Here is a 12,890-nt window from a genome sequence, read left to right on the forward strand (position 1 = left end):
GAAACCTGCAGGCCACGGTATGGACTTTGGCTTTTAGTCTTAGTGAAAAGGAGACTCATGGCAAAGTTTAAGCAGAGGGATAACAAACTCAAACTGGTATTTTCAAACAGTCACCCTATTCTTTTGAGGGAAAACCTGTGAGAGATCAGGTGTAGCAGCAGAAATATCTATTAGGAAGCTGTAACAGTAAACCTGATTAGAGCAGACTTGGGGTGATAACAGAAGAGGTAGTATATAGGGTTGCCATTTCCTTCTCCAATGCATGAAAGTGAAAAGTGCAAGTGAAGTCGCTCAGTCATGTCTGACCCTCAGCGACCCCATGGACTGCAGCCTATCAGGCTCCTCCGTCCATGGGAGTTTCCAGGCAAGAGTACTGGAGTGGGTTGCCATTGCCTTCTCCATACAGGGATTAGATAATTAAAATAGTTTGAAGTTGGGCAAGGGGATTTCTGATGGGTGAGTGGCATGAAAAAGAGTGTCAAAGACGGCTACAGGTGCCTGTGACACTGGGAAATTGTGGATCCGACTGAAATGAGTAAGATGGCATGTGGATTATGTTGTGGGGAGAAACCACAGATTTAATGATGAAATGATAAATCTGAAGGCTTGTTTCACATCCTAGAAGAGATGTCAGGCACTCAGCCTGATATGAGTATGTAGTTCCAGAGACAACAGTGTAATAGATCCTTTCTTTTTTTTTTTTTTTCACTAAACCAATAGAACAAAAGTCTTATGATGGTTTCAGTTTTCATCAGAGTATCTTCAAATATGTACTCTAGCCATTTAAATTTGTGAAAGAATTATCCATTCCTAACATTTTTTCTGTAATTTTTTTCTATTGAGTTGTCTTAAATTCTATGAATTTTCAATGCTCAAAGTCTATTAACTCTTTATTGACCATATATAAATGTGTCTTTGTTACTGATTATTGACTTGAGATCTTACACTGTTCACTTACATAGCAAATAACTGGTCGCAGGTGTTAGTTTCTGCAAAAATATCCAAGTCAATAATGTGTTTAAAGACAAACCTTCCAGACTGATATTTTTAATAGACCACATCAAGGGATGCATGAGGAAAAGACATAGGAGTTTCTGAAGGAATTGCATCTTTCTATTAACTGTTAAAATATAAAGTATATACCAGACTCAGAAATATTGTTCAGCTATACAGATAAGTTAGGTTTACATGATGAACATGAATTCTGGAGATGAACTGCCCAGATTTACAACCCAGCTCTGCTAAGTGCATGAAAGTGAAAGTTGCTCAGTCCTGTCCAACTCTTTGAGACCCCATGGACTATGTATGTAGTCCATGGAATTCTCCAGGCCAGAGTACTAGAGTGGGTAGCCTTCCCCTTCTACAGGGGATCTTCCCAACCCAGGTATCACACCTAGGTCTCCCGCATTGGAGGTGATTTCTTTACTAGCTAAGCCATAAGGGAAGCTCAAGAATACTGGAGTGGTAGCCCATCCCTTCTCCAGGGGATCTTCCCAACCCAGGAATCAAACTGGTGTCTCCTGCATTGCAGGCAGATTCTTTACCAACTGAGCCATCAGGGAAGCTAAGTGCATGGTGTTAGGCAAATTTACTTTTCCTTTCTTTCTTGACTCAATTTTATCATTTGTTTGGATTGCTTTGTTAAAAATGTATTTGCTTGATACATAGGAGGGAGGGAGTGCAATGAGACTGCTTTCAGGTTGAGTGGATATTACAGGTAATCCTTGAGCAAGTCTGGGACTAAAAACAGCAATCTTCCACACAGTCAAAAATCTGTGTGTAACTTTACACTCAATCCCTAGTATCCGCATCTGCAGATTCAACCAACCATTGATCATGTAGAGAGGTAGTACACATTTACTGAAAAAATTCAACATATAAAGTAGACCCACACAATTCAATCCCATATGGTTTAAGCTCAGGTGTACTACATTATTTCCTCCACCTACCTTTATATTTCATTTTGCTTTGCAGTGATAATGTTATTCTTTCAGAATTAAATAAATTGTTATTCTTTTAGAATTAAAGAACTTGTAACACTTTTACTTTTGTGTGTCATAAGTAATTTATAGTGCTATATTCTCTTTTTATGTTTTATTATATTTATAAAATACATATTTATTCAAATAATTTAAAATTTGATGTATACCTGAATTCAGTTCAGTTCATCTCAGTTACTCAGTTGTGTCTAACTCTTTGCAACCCCATGAATCACAGAACACCAGGCCTCCCTGTCCATCACCAACTCCCGGAGTTCACTCAGATTCAGGTCCATCGAGTCGGATGCCATCCAGCCATCTCACCCTCTCTCGACCCATTCTCTTCCTGCCCCTAATCCCTCCCAGCAGCAGAGTCTTTTCCAATGAGTCAACTCTTCACATGAGGTGGCCAGAGTATTGGAGTTTCAGCCTCAGCATCAGTCCTTCCAATCAACACCCAGGACTGGTCTCCTTTAGGATGGACTGGTTGGATCTCCTTGCAGTCCAAGGGACTCTCAAGAGTCTTTCCAACACCACAGTACAAAAGTATCAATTCTTCAGTGCTCAGCTTTATTCACAGTCCAACTCTCACATGCATACATGACCAATGGAAAAACTATAGCCTTGACTAGATGGACCTTTGTTAGCAAAGTAATATCTCTGCTTTTGAATATACTGTCTAGGTTGCTCATAACTTTCCTTCCAAGGAGTAAGCGTCTTTTAATTTCATGGCTGCAATCACCATCTGCAGTGGTTTTAGAGCTCCCCAAAAATAAAGTCTGCCACTGTTTCCACTGTTTCCCCATCTATTTCCCATGAAGTGATGGGACCAGATGCCATGATCTTCATTTTCTGAATGTTGAGCTTTAAGCCAACTTTTTCACTCTCCTCATTCACTTTCATCAAGAGGCTCTTTAGTTCCTCTTCACTTTCTGCCATAAGAGTGGTTTCATCTGCAGATCTGAGGTTATTGATATTTCTCCTTGCAATCTTGATTCCAGCTTGTGTTTCTTCCAGTCCAGCGTTTCTCATGATGTACTCTGCATAGAAGTTAAATAAGTAGGGTGACAATATACAGCCTCGACGTACTCCTTTTCCTATACATATTTACTCAAATAATTTAAAATTTGATGTATACCTGAATTATTCCCTTGGTTTATTGAAGTACTTCACTGAAAATATTTGTTATAACGTATCAGGGTCAGATAGAGTTTTTGGATTATTCATTTAACATTCCTTCTGAGGATGCAGAGTATAATCAGTGCTTTCAGGTGTCATAGCTAGGTAAACTGCTAAGATGTGGATTCCTAATTCTACCAGTAAAAGGTATGTGCTGGCTTAATGTCTTGGTCAGAAGTGGGCATGAGCATGCTAAAGTCATTGGCTGCCAGCAATCTTTACTGACCTGAGCCTCAATCCCTAGCATTGAGGGTTTTTAATGTGGAATTTTAATGCCTCAATTTGATTTTTTAAAATTAAAGTGTTCCCTTTTCAACCATGACATTTTTCCTATACAAAAATAAGCCTTTGGGAATGTCATTCAGGCTAGCCTAAATTAGATTATATGTCTCCAACAAATAATGGTATCACTTGTCTTTCTATATCTGCTTCAGTTTGACACTTACATTTACCAACTTCACCTAAAGCCAGTTGAAAACTTTTTTTCCCTGTGTGAGACACAGACTAACCTTCTGTCTATGGAAATTAACATTTTACTGAAGTATTATTTTATTTAGATTTTTGGAGAAATGTCTCAGTCTTTCATCACCTTATTAGATTTTAGTCATTTCAGGTAGATTTATTCAAGCGTATAAAAAGTATTATATGCTAAAAAATACTGTTATCAGTACATTTTGCAAGATGAAAAATATGACACCTGTTATCCTCAGGTAATGTAATTCACAAAAATAATGTATTAATTCCTTAGCTTATGGCATCCATAGAACACTCAACTGGAATTGATGTTCCCTCTAGGCTAATAATTTTATGAAATTTATAAAGGTTTAAATCATTTAAAAATAAAACCTTTTATATAAGGAGGAGGAATAGATGTGTTTGCAATCCTTCAGCAGACAAGTAAATCTGGTTTGTGACATTTAAAAAGACCCAAGAGACTCTACAACCATTGACTTTTTTTTCAACAATTATTTCTATTAAATTAGAATATTCTAACTTATAATTGTATGCCATAATAATGCTGGAAAGTGTTTGAAAAGTGATAAATTATATGTCTGTAAACTGAATATGAATACAGAGATGATGGAGCAGTTTCTTATTGAAGATTACTTTCAGCATCTTAGAAGCTAAATTAACAAGTCTATTACTCTTGAGTTGAAACTGCATTTTTCATTCTTAGAGTCAGTGGCAAATGGATTCTCATCATATATTTTTAATTGAACTCTGTAATTTATTTCTTCATACATATTGAAACATTTGAAAGTTGATTAAAACAACCATAACCATGACTTTATCTTTCTGATGGAATAAAACAAATCATTAAATATTGGAACCCATATTTTGAATTCTTAGTACTTGAGCTATTTACACAACAATTATGCTTTAAGGAGTTATGTTATTCTTAATTAAATCTTCTAAAAACATACTTTAGTCCCCAAATTTTAAGTTTAGGATATTCAAACCCTGCTTATATCTCTGAAATATGATACCTAAGTAAGCACACATAATCATAGAAATGTACTTGTGTTATCAATGTCAACAAAACATGTTGTACACTACATATTATTTCTCTGGCTCTTGGTATTTTTCATCTCTCATCTACATGCATGGTAAATTATTTTGTTAAGAAGATGGCATCAACATCTTTACATTCACAATTTTCATTCAATACTGAATCAAGATCAGAAGGTTAAATCCTGACTAACAGTTGTTTTCTCAATAAAACTATTTAATTTATCTGCTGATGCATGTTTTGTTCAATACCAACACTGTATCTGATGCTCTGGTAAAGTTAGTATTATGGCATGCCAAGCAGTTTTTAATAAGATGAAATTGATTTTATGGGGCATAAGTTTTCAGAAATAAAGAGAAACATAGCACAACAATGTGTTAATAGTTACTTCTGACTCAAGAGACAGCATTATTTCATGTTAAATGCAAAAATCATGACAATTTAAAATATATATTCATCTATCATCAATACACTCAAACATATTTAGCAAATATTGACAGACTGTAAAGAGAAATAAGTATTAGGGGTTTCCCTGGTGGTTCAAATGGTAGAGCATCTACCTACAATGCAGGAGACCTGGGATGGGAAGATCCCCTGGAGGAGGGCATGGCAACCCATTCCAGCATTCTTGCCTGGAGAATCCCATAGACAGAGGAGCCTGGTGGGCTCTAGTCCATGGGGTTGCAGAGTTGGTCATGACTGAATGACTAACACAGACATACATATAGCACACACACTAGGGGATAATACTAATAATACTAGGAGACTCCAATATCTCATTTTTAATAATGGATAGAACAACCAGGTAGAAGTGTCAGGAAGTAAAGAGAGGACTTGAACAATATTATACCAATTGTACCTAATGGGCATATACAGAATACTCCATCCACAACAGAATACACATTCTTAAATACATAGTAAGATTTTGCAAGACACTGCCTGATTAGAACACAAAAATGTCTTACCAAATTTAAGGAAACTGATTATACAAAGTACTTTCTCCAACCTCAATGGAATGAAATGGTATCAATCACAAAAGGAAAACAAAAATATAAAAATGTATGGAAATTAAACACCATTGGGTCAAATAAGAAATCAAAAAGCAATTAGAAAATATTTTGAGATATATGAAAGTGAACATTATACCAAAATTTATGGCAAGTAATGAAAGCAGTAATAAGGGAAATTTATAGTGGTAAATGTCTGCATTTAGAAAACAGAAAGTTTCTCAAATCAACAAGCAAAATGTACATCTCAAAAAACAAAAAGAAACCTAAATCTGAATTTAGCAGAGGAAGGAAATAATACAGATTTGAGAAATATAATTAACATAGAGAATAGAAAAACAGAAGGAAAAATATCATTAAAAGTAAGAGTTGATTCTTTTGAGATAAAAAAAAAACAGAATTAATCAGCCTTTAGCTGGCTAACTAATAAAAATAAAGACAACTGAAATCAGAAATTAAAGATGAGGCATTACAATAGATGCCTTAGAAATAAAATTACAAAATGACCATGAACAATTATATGCCATCTAATTGGATAACACAGAAAAATAAAAAAGGATGGTAATCCACGTCAGTATTTCTGCCTGGAAAAATCCCATGGACAGAGGAGCCTGGTCGGCTACAGTGCACGGGGTCACAAAGAGTCAGACATGAATGAGCAACTAACACTCCACTCCACCAAGATTGAGTGATGAAGAAAAAGAAAGTCTCAGCAGAATTATAAGTAGGGAAACTGAATCAGTAATCAAAAGCTTCCCTGGTGGCTCAGATGTTAAAGAATCCACCTGCAATGCAGGAAACCCTGGTTCAATCCCTGAGTTGAGAAGATCCCCTTGAAAATGGAATGGCTACCCACTCCAGTATTCTTGCCTGGAGAATTCCATGGACAGAGAAGCCTGGTGCGCTACAGTCCATAAGGGTCACAAAGAGTCAGAAAGGAGTGAGCAACTAACACTTTCACCAAGGTTGAATGATGAACAAAAAGAAAGTCTAGGTAGAATTACAAGTAGGGAGATTGAATCAGTAAGTAAAAACTTCCCAAAAAGGAAACCCCAGAGCAAAAGAGATAACACCAGTGAAGAATTCTATAAAACATACAGGAATAGTCCCAATCCTTCTCAAACTCTTTCAAAAAGCTGAAAATGAGGGAACATTTTTCACTCTTTTTTATGAGTTCAGTATTATCCTGATATCAAAACCAGACAATGACACCACAAGAAAAGACTACAGACCAATAGCTTAATAAGCATTGATGCAAATACTTATATGGATATGCAAAAATCCCCCATAAAAACACAAACAAGCCGAATTCTATAGCACATTAAAAGGATTATAAAGCCATAACCAAGAAGGATTTATTCCTGGTATGCAAGGTAATTCAACAGGTAAAAATAAATAAATGTAATATACCATATGAACAGAACAAAAGGCAAGATAGTAAGAGCATGTCAATTGATACAGAAAATGTATTAGAGTTCAGCACTTTCAGAATAAAAACACACAACAAAATATGACCGAAGAAAATGACCACAACATAATAAATATCTCCAATATGAATATCTCACAGCTAACACAATACTCAATGGTGAAACACTGAAAGGTTTTTGTCTAAGATCAGAAACAAGACAAGGATGCTCACTCTTGCCAGTTCTATTCCATCTACTATGAAAATTCCCAAAGAGAGAAATTAGGCAGTACCAAGAAATAAAATATATTCAAACTGGAAAAGAATTAAACTTTTTCTGTTCAGAGATGACATAATCTATGAAGAAAACCCTTAAAAAATGCATTGGCATTTGGTGATTTCTTTGATTCTGTAGATCACTTTGCATAGAATAGTCACTTTAACTTTTTTTTTTTTTTTTTTTTTGAGCAACAGAAAAATCCATTCTAAAATTCTTTAGGAATCTTTGAAAACTGAGTAGCCAAAATAGTCTTGAAAAAGAACAAAGTTGAAGGCCTCATGCTTCCTAATTCTAAAACATATTACAGAGTTACAGTAATCAAAAGAGTATATTATTTGCTTAAAACAGATATGCATGTGTATGTGTGTGTAGATATTATACAGAGAGAGACCAATGTGGCAAAATGAAGAGCCCAGAAGTAAACACACGTATATATGTTAATGTGATTTCATGTTACTTGTTTTTACCACAATTTAAAAAAAATCAAAATTGCCCTCCAGATGGTAGGCAAGATTGGTAAAGTACAAATTAAAAATGTATTTAACTCCTCAAAATTATTTTTAAAGTATACATTTAGGCTGAGAGTCGGAGACGCTATCCACTTCCATCCGTCGCGCAGACCCTGCCGGAGCCCCTGCCGCTATGGATGATCGGGAGGATCTGGCGTACCAGGCGAAGCTGGCCGAGCAGGCTGAGCGATAGGACGAAATGGTGGAGTCAATGAAGAAAGTAGCAGGGATGGATGTGGAGTTGACAGTTGAAGAAAGAAACCTCCTATCTGTTGCATATAAAAAAGTGATTGGAGCTAGAAGAGCTTCCTGGAGAATAATCAGCAGCATTGAACAGAAAGAAGAAAACAAGGGAGGAGAAGACAAACTAAAAATGATTGGGGAATATTGGCAAATGGTTGAGACTGAGCTAAAGTTAATCTGTTGTGACATTCTGGATGTACTGGACAAAAACCTCATTCCAGCAGCTAACACTGGCCAGTCCAAGGTTTTCTATTATAAAATGAAAGGGAACTACCACAGGTATCTGGCTGAATTTGCCACAGGGAATGACAGGAAGGAGGCTGCGGAGAACAGCCTAGTGGCTTATAAAGCTGCTAGTGATATTGCAATGACAGAACTTCCACCAACACATCCCATTCGCTTAGGTCTTGCTCTCAATTTTTCTGTATTCTACTATGAAATTCTTAATTCCCCTGACCGTGCCTGCAGGTTGGCAAAAGCAGCTTTTGATGATGCAATTGCAGAACTGGACACGCTGAGTGAAGAAAGCTATAAGGACTCTACACTTATCATGCAGTTGTTATGTGATAATCTGACACTATGGACTTCAGACATGCAGGGTGATGGTGAAGAGCAGAATAAAGAAGCGCTGCAGGATGTGGAAGATGAAAATCAGTGAGACATAAAAGCCAACAAGAGAAAGCATCTCTGACCACCCTAGACCTTCCCATCCCACCCCTCTTGGAAATTCCCCCATTGTCACTGAGAACCACCAAATCTGACTTTTACATTTGGTCTCAGAATTTAGGTTCCTGTCTTTTTTTTTTTTTTTTTTTAACAGTTTTCAAAAGTTCTTAAAGGCAAGAGTGAATTTCTGTGGATTTTACTGGCCCCAGCTTTTAGGTTCTTTAAGAACACTAACAGGACTGCACAGAGGCTTTTTCAGCATTACTGTATTGTCTCCTGCCAGATGTGGCAAGATCACCATTAGAAAAGGAAATTACATTCGAAAGCCGTTAGAATTTTACATGATGCAAGCATCTAAGAGAAAGGTTAATCACACTATATTGGTGTATGTGGTATCATTTTCCCTTTTTCTAATTGTTTAAATTGAATTTTATACCAATGTTTAAACTTAATTGGATGTTAGCTTGAGGTGGTAAAAGGTTTTTTGGAGAGTTTGTTGTAATGGTTTTGCTGTAAAAAAGTGTTTCAAACTCTGCTGAAATGTTGCTGAAAAGCGTGGTGCTGGTAACAGTTCAACAATCCGTGGCTGCTCATTCTTGCCTACTTTTACTCTCCCTCTCAAGCAGGTTAGCATTGAAGGTGGTGTGGAAAAGCCTGCATGTGTGTTCAATTCTTTGTTTCTTCTCCTCCCCTCTCCCCCTGGGCCCCGCCCCTCTCCTCCTTCGCTGGCTCAACCTCTTTTGTTAAGTATGTGTAACTTGAACCTAATTTGTACTACTGGATATCTTACTGGAGCCACAGATACAGAATCTGCATTGTTCTTACTGAAACATAGCATAGATTAACATTAAACTTAAATAAAACAAACCTAAATTTAAAATGCCAAAAAAAGTATACATTTACCATTCATAGTGCCAGATACATATAAAACCATGCTTTTAAAATATGAAACACAACTAACTCTTGAAGTAAATCTGCTAATAGAAACATTTTATTGTAACTAATAACCAGATGCCTTGAATTAAATATCATGCAATGCCCATATGTTTTGCATCAAATATAACTTTTTTTATATATTTCTGAATCAACATTTCTCTTTTAAAAATTCTAGAAGAGATTTTACATCAGAATTATCATAACTATCTCTATCTCAGTAAACAGAAATATATGCCATATCCTCACATTAATGTTCCCATTTTTAAAACTGAATAAGAATATATGTTAACCAGCATCTGGATGAAGCACTCTATCCTACATTTCAAGTTCTGGTATTTCCCATTTCACTTGTATATTTTCCCTATACTCTTTTCTTCAGTACTGCTATCTTCTCATGTGGCTATTTTATCTTCATCTTTCATTCTTTCAGGATTTCACCCATAAGCAATTAAAAGCTCATCCTTCAAATGGATAACGACTCCCATAAATACAAGCACACACAATTACATACAGTCTGTACATCTCTCTTTAGTTGTTAACTCAAATAATGATATCCTTCTCTTTAAGACTTCAGAAGCACCTCAAAAACTCTCATATTTAATTCTTTAGGGAATAGAGTTCATCGCGTCCTTCTTTTGTTAAATATGTAGACTATAAACAAACACCTGAACTACACTTTAGTAACCTCAAAATAAAGCTGTAAATATAATTGTTCCATTTAAATTTGTTATATAAAATGGACTCCTATCAAATATATCATTAAATGTCTTCATATTTCAAATGATTATTCTAAATATATGAAGGAGAACAAAATTTGCCAACCCAAAATGTTTCTATGGCATAGAGAATATTTTGAGCTTGTTATTTTCAAGAAACAGTAGACACAGGAAAACTCTCAGAGTATAAGTTATTCTGTGTAAGGAACAACTACATTTATAAAGAAAATCTCTATTTGTAGATATCCCTTATGAATATAGAAACATCTCCCTCTCTCTACTCAATCCTAAAGGCAGTCAAGCCTGAATATTCATTGAAAGAAATGTTACTGAAGTTCTAATACTCTGGCCACCTGATGTGAAGAACCAACTATTTGGAAAAGATCGTGATGGAGGAAGAGAATGAAGGCAAAAGGAGAATGGGGTGACAGGATGAGATGATTAGATTGCATTATCAACTCAATGGCCACAAATTTGAGCAAACTCCAGGAGACAGTGAAGGACAGTGGAGCTTGGCGTGCTACAATCCATGGGGTCACAAAAAGTCGGACATGACTTAGGGACTGAACAACAGTAATCTTCTCTGAACCAGAAAGAGAAGAATCACTAAAACTCTAGAGACTCTAATCAATGGAGAAGGCATGTACTTAAATCAGCATGATAAGCATACACTGTTTACTGTGCTTTTCATTTACTCATGTAACTGGCTCTCACCAACTCAAAATTGAGGTATAATGGACATATAAAGATCTTCACGACCCAGATAATCACAATGGTATGATCACTCACCTAGAGCCAGACATCCTGGAATGTGAAGTCAAGTGGGCCTTAAGAAGCATCACTATGAACAAAGATAGTGGAGGTGCTGGAATTCCAGTTGAGCTATTTCAAACCTTAAAGGATGATGCTGCATTCAATATGCGAGCAAATTTGGAAAACTCAGCAGTGGCCACAGGACTGGAAAGGGTCAGTTTTCATTCCTATCCAAAAGAAAGGCAATGCCAAAGAATGCTCAAACTACCACACAATTGCACTCATCTCACATGCTAGTAAAGTAATGCTCAAAATTCTTCAAGCCAGGCTTCAACAGTATGTGAACCATGAAATTTCAGAGGTTCAAGCTGGATTTAGAAAAGGCAGAGGAACTAGAGATCAAATTGCCAAGATCTGTTGGATCACTGAAAAAGCAAAAGAGTTCCAGAAAATCATCTACTTCTGCTTTATTGACTATGCAAAGCGTTTGACTGTGAATCAGAAAAAAACTGTGGAAAATTCCTAAAGAGATGGGAATGCCAGACCAGCTGACCTGCTTCTTGAGAAATCTGTATGCAGATCAGGAAGCAACAGTTAGAACTGGACATAGAACAGACTGGTTCCAAATTGGGAAAGGAGTACGTCAAGGCTGTATATTGTCACACTGCTTATTTAACTTATATGCAGAGCACATCATGAGAAACGCTGGGCTGGAAGAAGCACGAGCTGGAATCAAGATTGCCATGAGAAATATCAATAACCTCAGATATGCAGATGACACCACCCTTATGGCAGAAAGTGAAGAGGAACTAAAGAGCCTCTGATGAAAGGGAAAGAGGAGAGTGAAAAAGTTGACTTAGAAATCAACATTCAGAAAACAAAGATGATGGCATCTGGTCCCATCACTTCATGGCAAATACATGGGGAAACAGTGGAAACAGTGGCTGACTTTAGTTTTTGGGAGGAGGGATTCCAAAATCACTGCAGATGGGGACTGCAGCCATAAAATTAAAAGATACCTGCTCCTTGGAAGGAAAGTTATGACCAACCTAGACAGCATATTAAAAAGCAGAGACGTTACATTGCAAATGAAGGTCCGTCTAGTCAAATCTGTGATTTTTCCAGTGGTCATGTGTGGATGTGAGAGTTGTACTACAAAGAAAGCTGAGTGCCAAAGAATTGATGCTTTTGAACTGTGGTGTTGAAGAAGACTCTTGAGAGTCCCTTGAACTGCAAGGAGATCCAACCAATCCATCCTGAAGGAAGTCAGTCCTGAATATACATTGGAAGGACTGATGCTGAAGCTGAAACTCCAATACTTTGGCCACCTGATGCAAAGAACTGACTCATTTCAAAAGACCCTGTTGTTGGGAAAAATTGAAGGTGGGAGAAGGGGATGACAGAGGATGAGATGGTTAGATGGCATCACCGACTCAATGGACATGAGTTTGAGTAAACTGTGGGAGTTGGTGATGGACAGAGAGGCCTGGCATGCTGCAGTTCATGGGGTCACAAAGAGTTGGACATGACTGAGTGACTGAATTGAACTCAACTGACATAGAATATTTTATTAGTTTCAGGTGTACAATATAACTCAGTACTTGTATATATTGTAAAATTATCACCACAAGAAATCTAGTTAACCTCTATCACCATAAATAGTTACAGAATTTTGGTCTTTTTCAACATTTTTCTCTTGTCTTTAAT

General features: G+C 36.6%; 1 long non-coding RNA gene and 1 pseudogene across 2 annotated transcripts in view; one reads left to right on the top strand and one right to left on the bottom strand.

Moving 5' to 3' along the window:
• The window catches only part of LOC108636201, an 84,409-nt gene that overhangs the window by 12,375 nt on the left and 59,144 nt on the right, over window positions 1-12,890 (bottom strand). The gene's annotated exons all lie outside the window — the stretch shown is intronic.
• On the top strand, window positions 7,988-9,298 carry LOC102180117 (annotated as a pseudogene). Its single transcript, XR_001297581.2, has one exon. The product of XR_001297581.2 is annotated as a 14-3-3 protein epsilon pseudogene (transcript).

Source organism: Capra hircus, chromosome 6 (genome assembly GCF_001704415.2).
Source record: "Capra hircus breed San Clemente chromosome 6, ASM170441v1, whole genome shotgun sequence".
In the NCBI taxonomy this organism is placed as follows: domain Eukaryota; kingdom Metazoa; phylum Chordata; class Mammalia; order Artiodactyla; family Bovidae; genus Capra; species Capra hircus.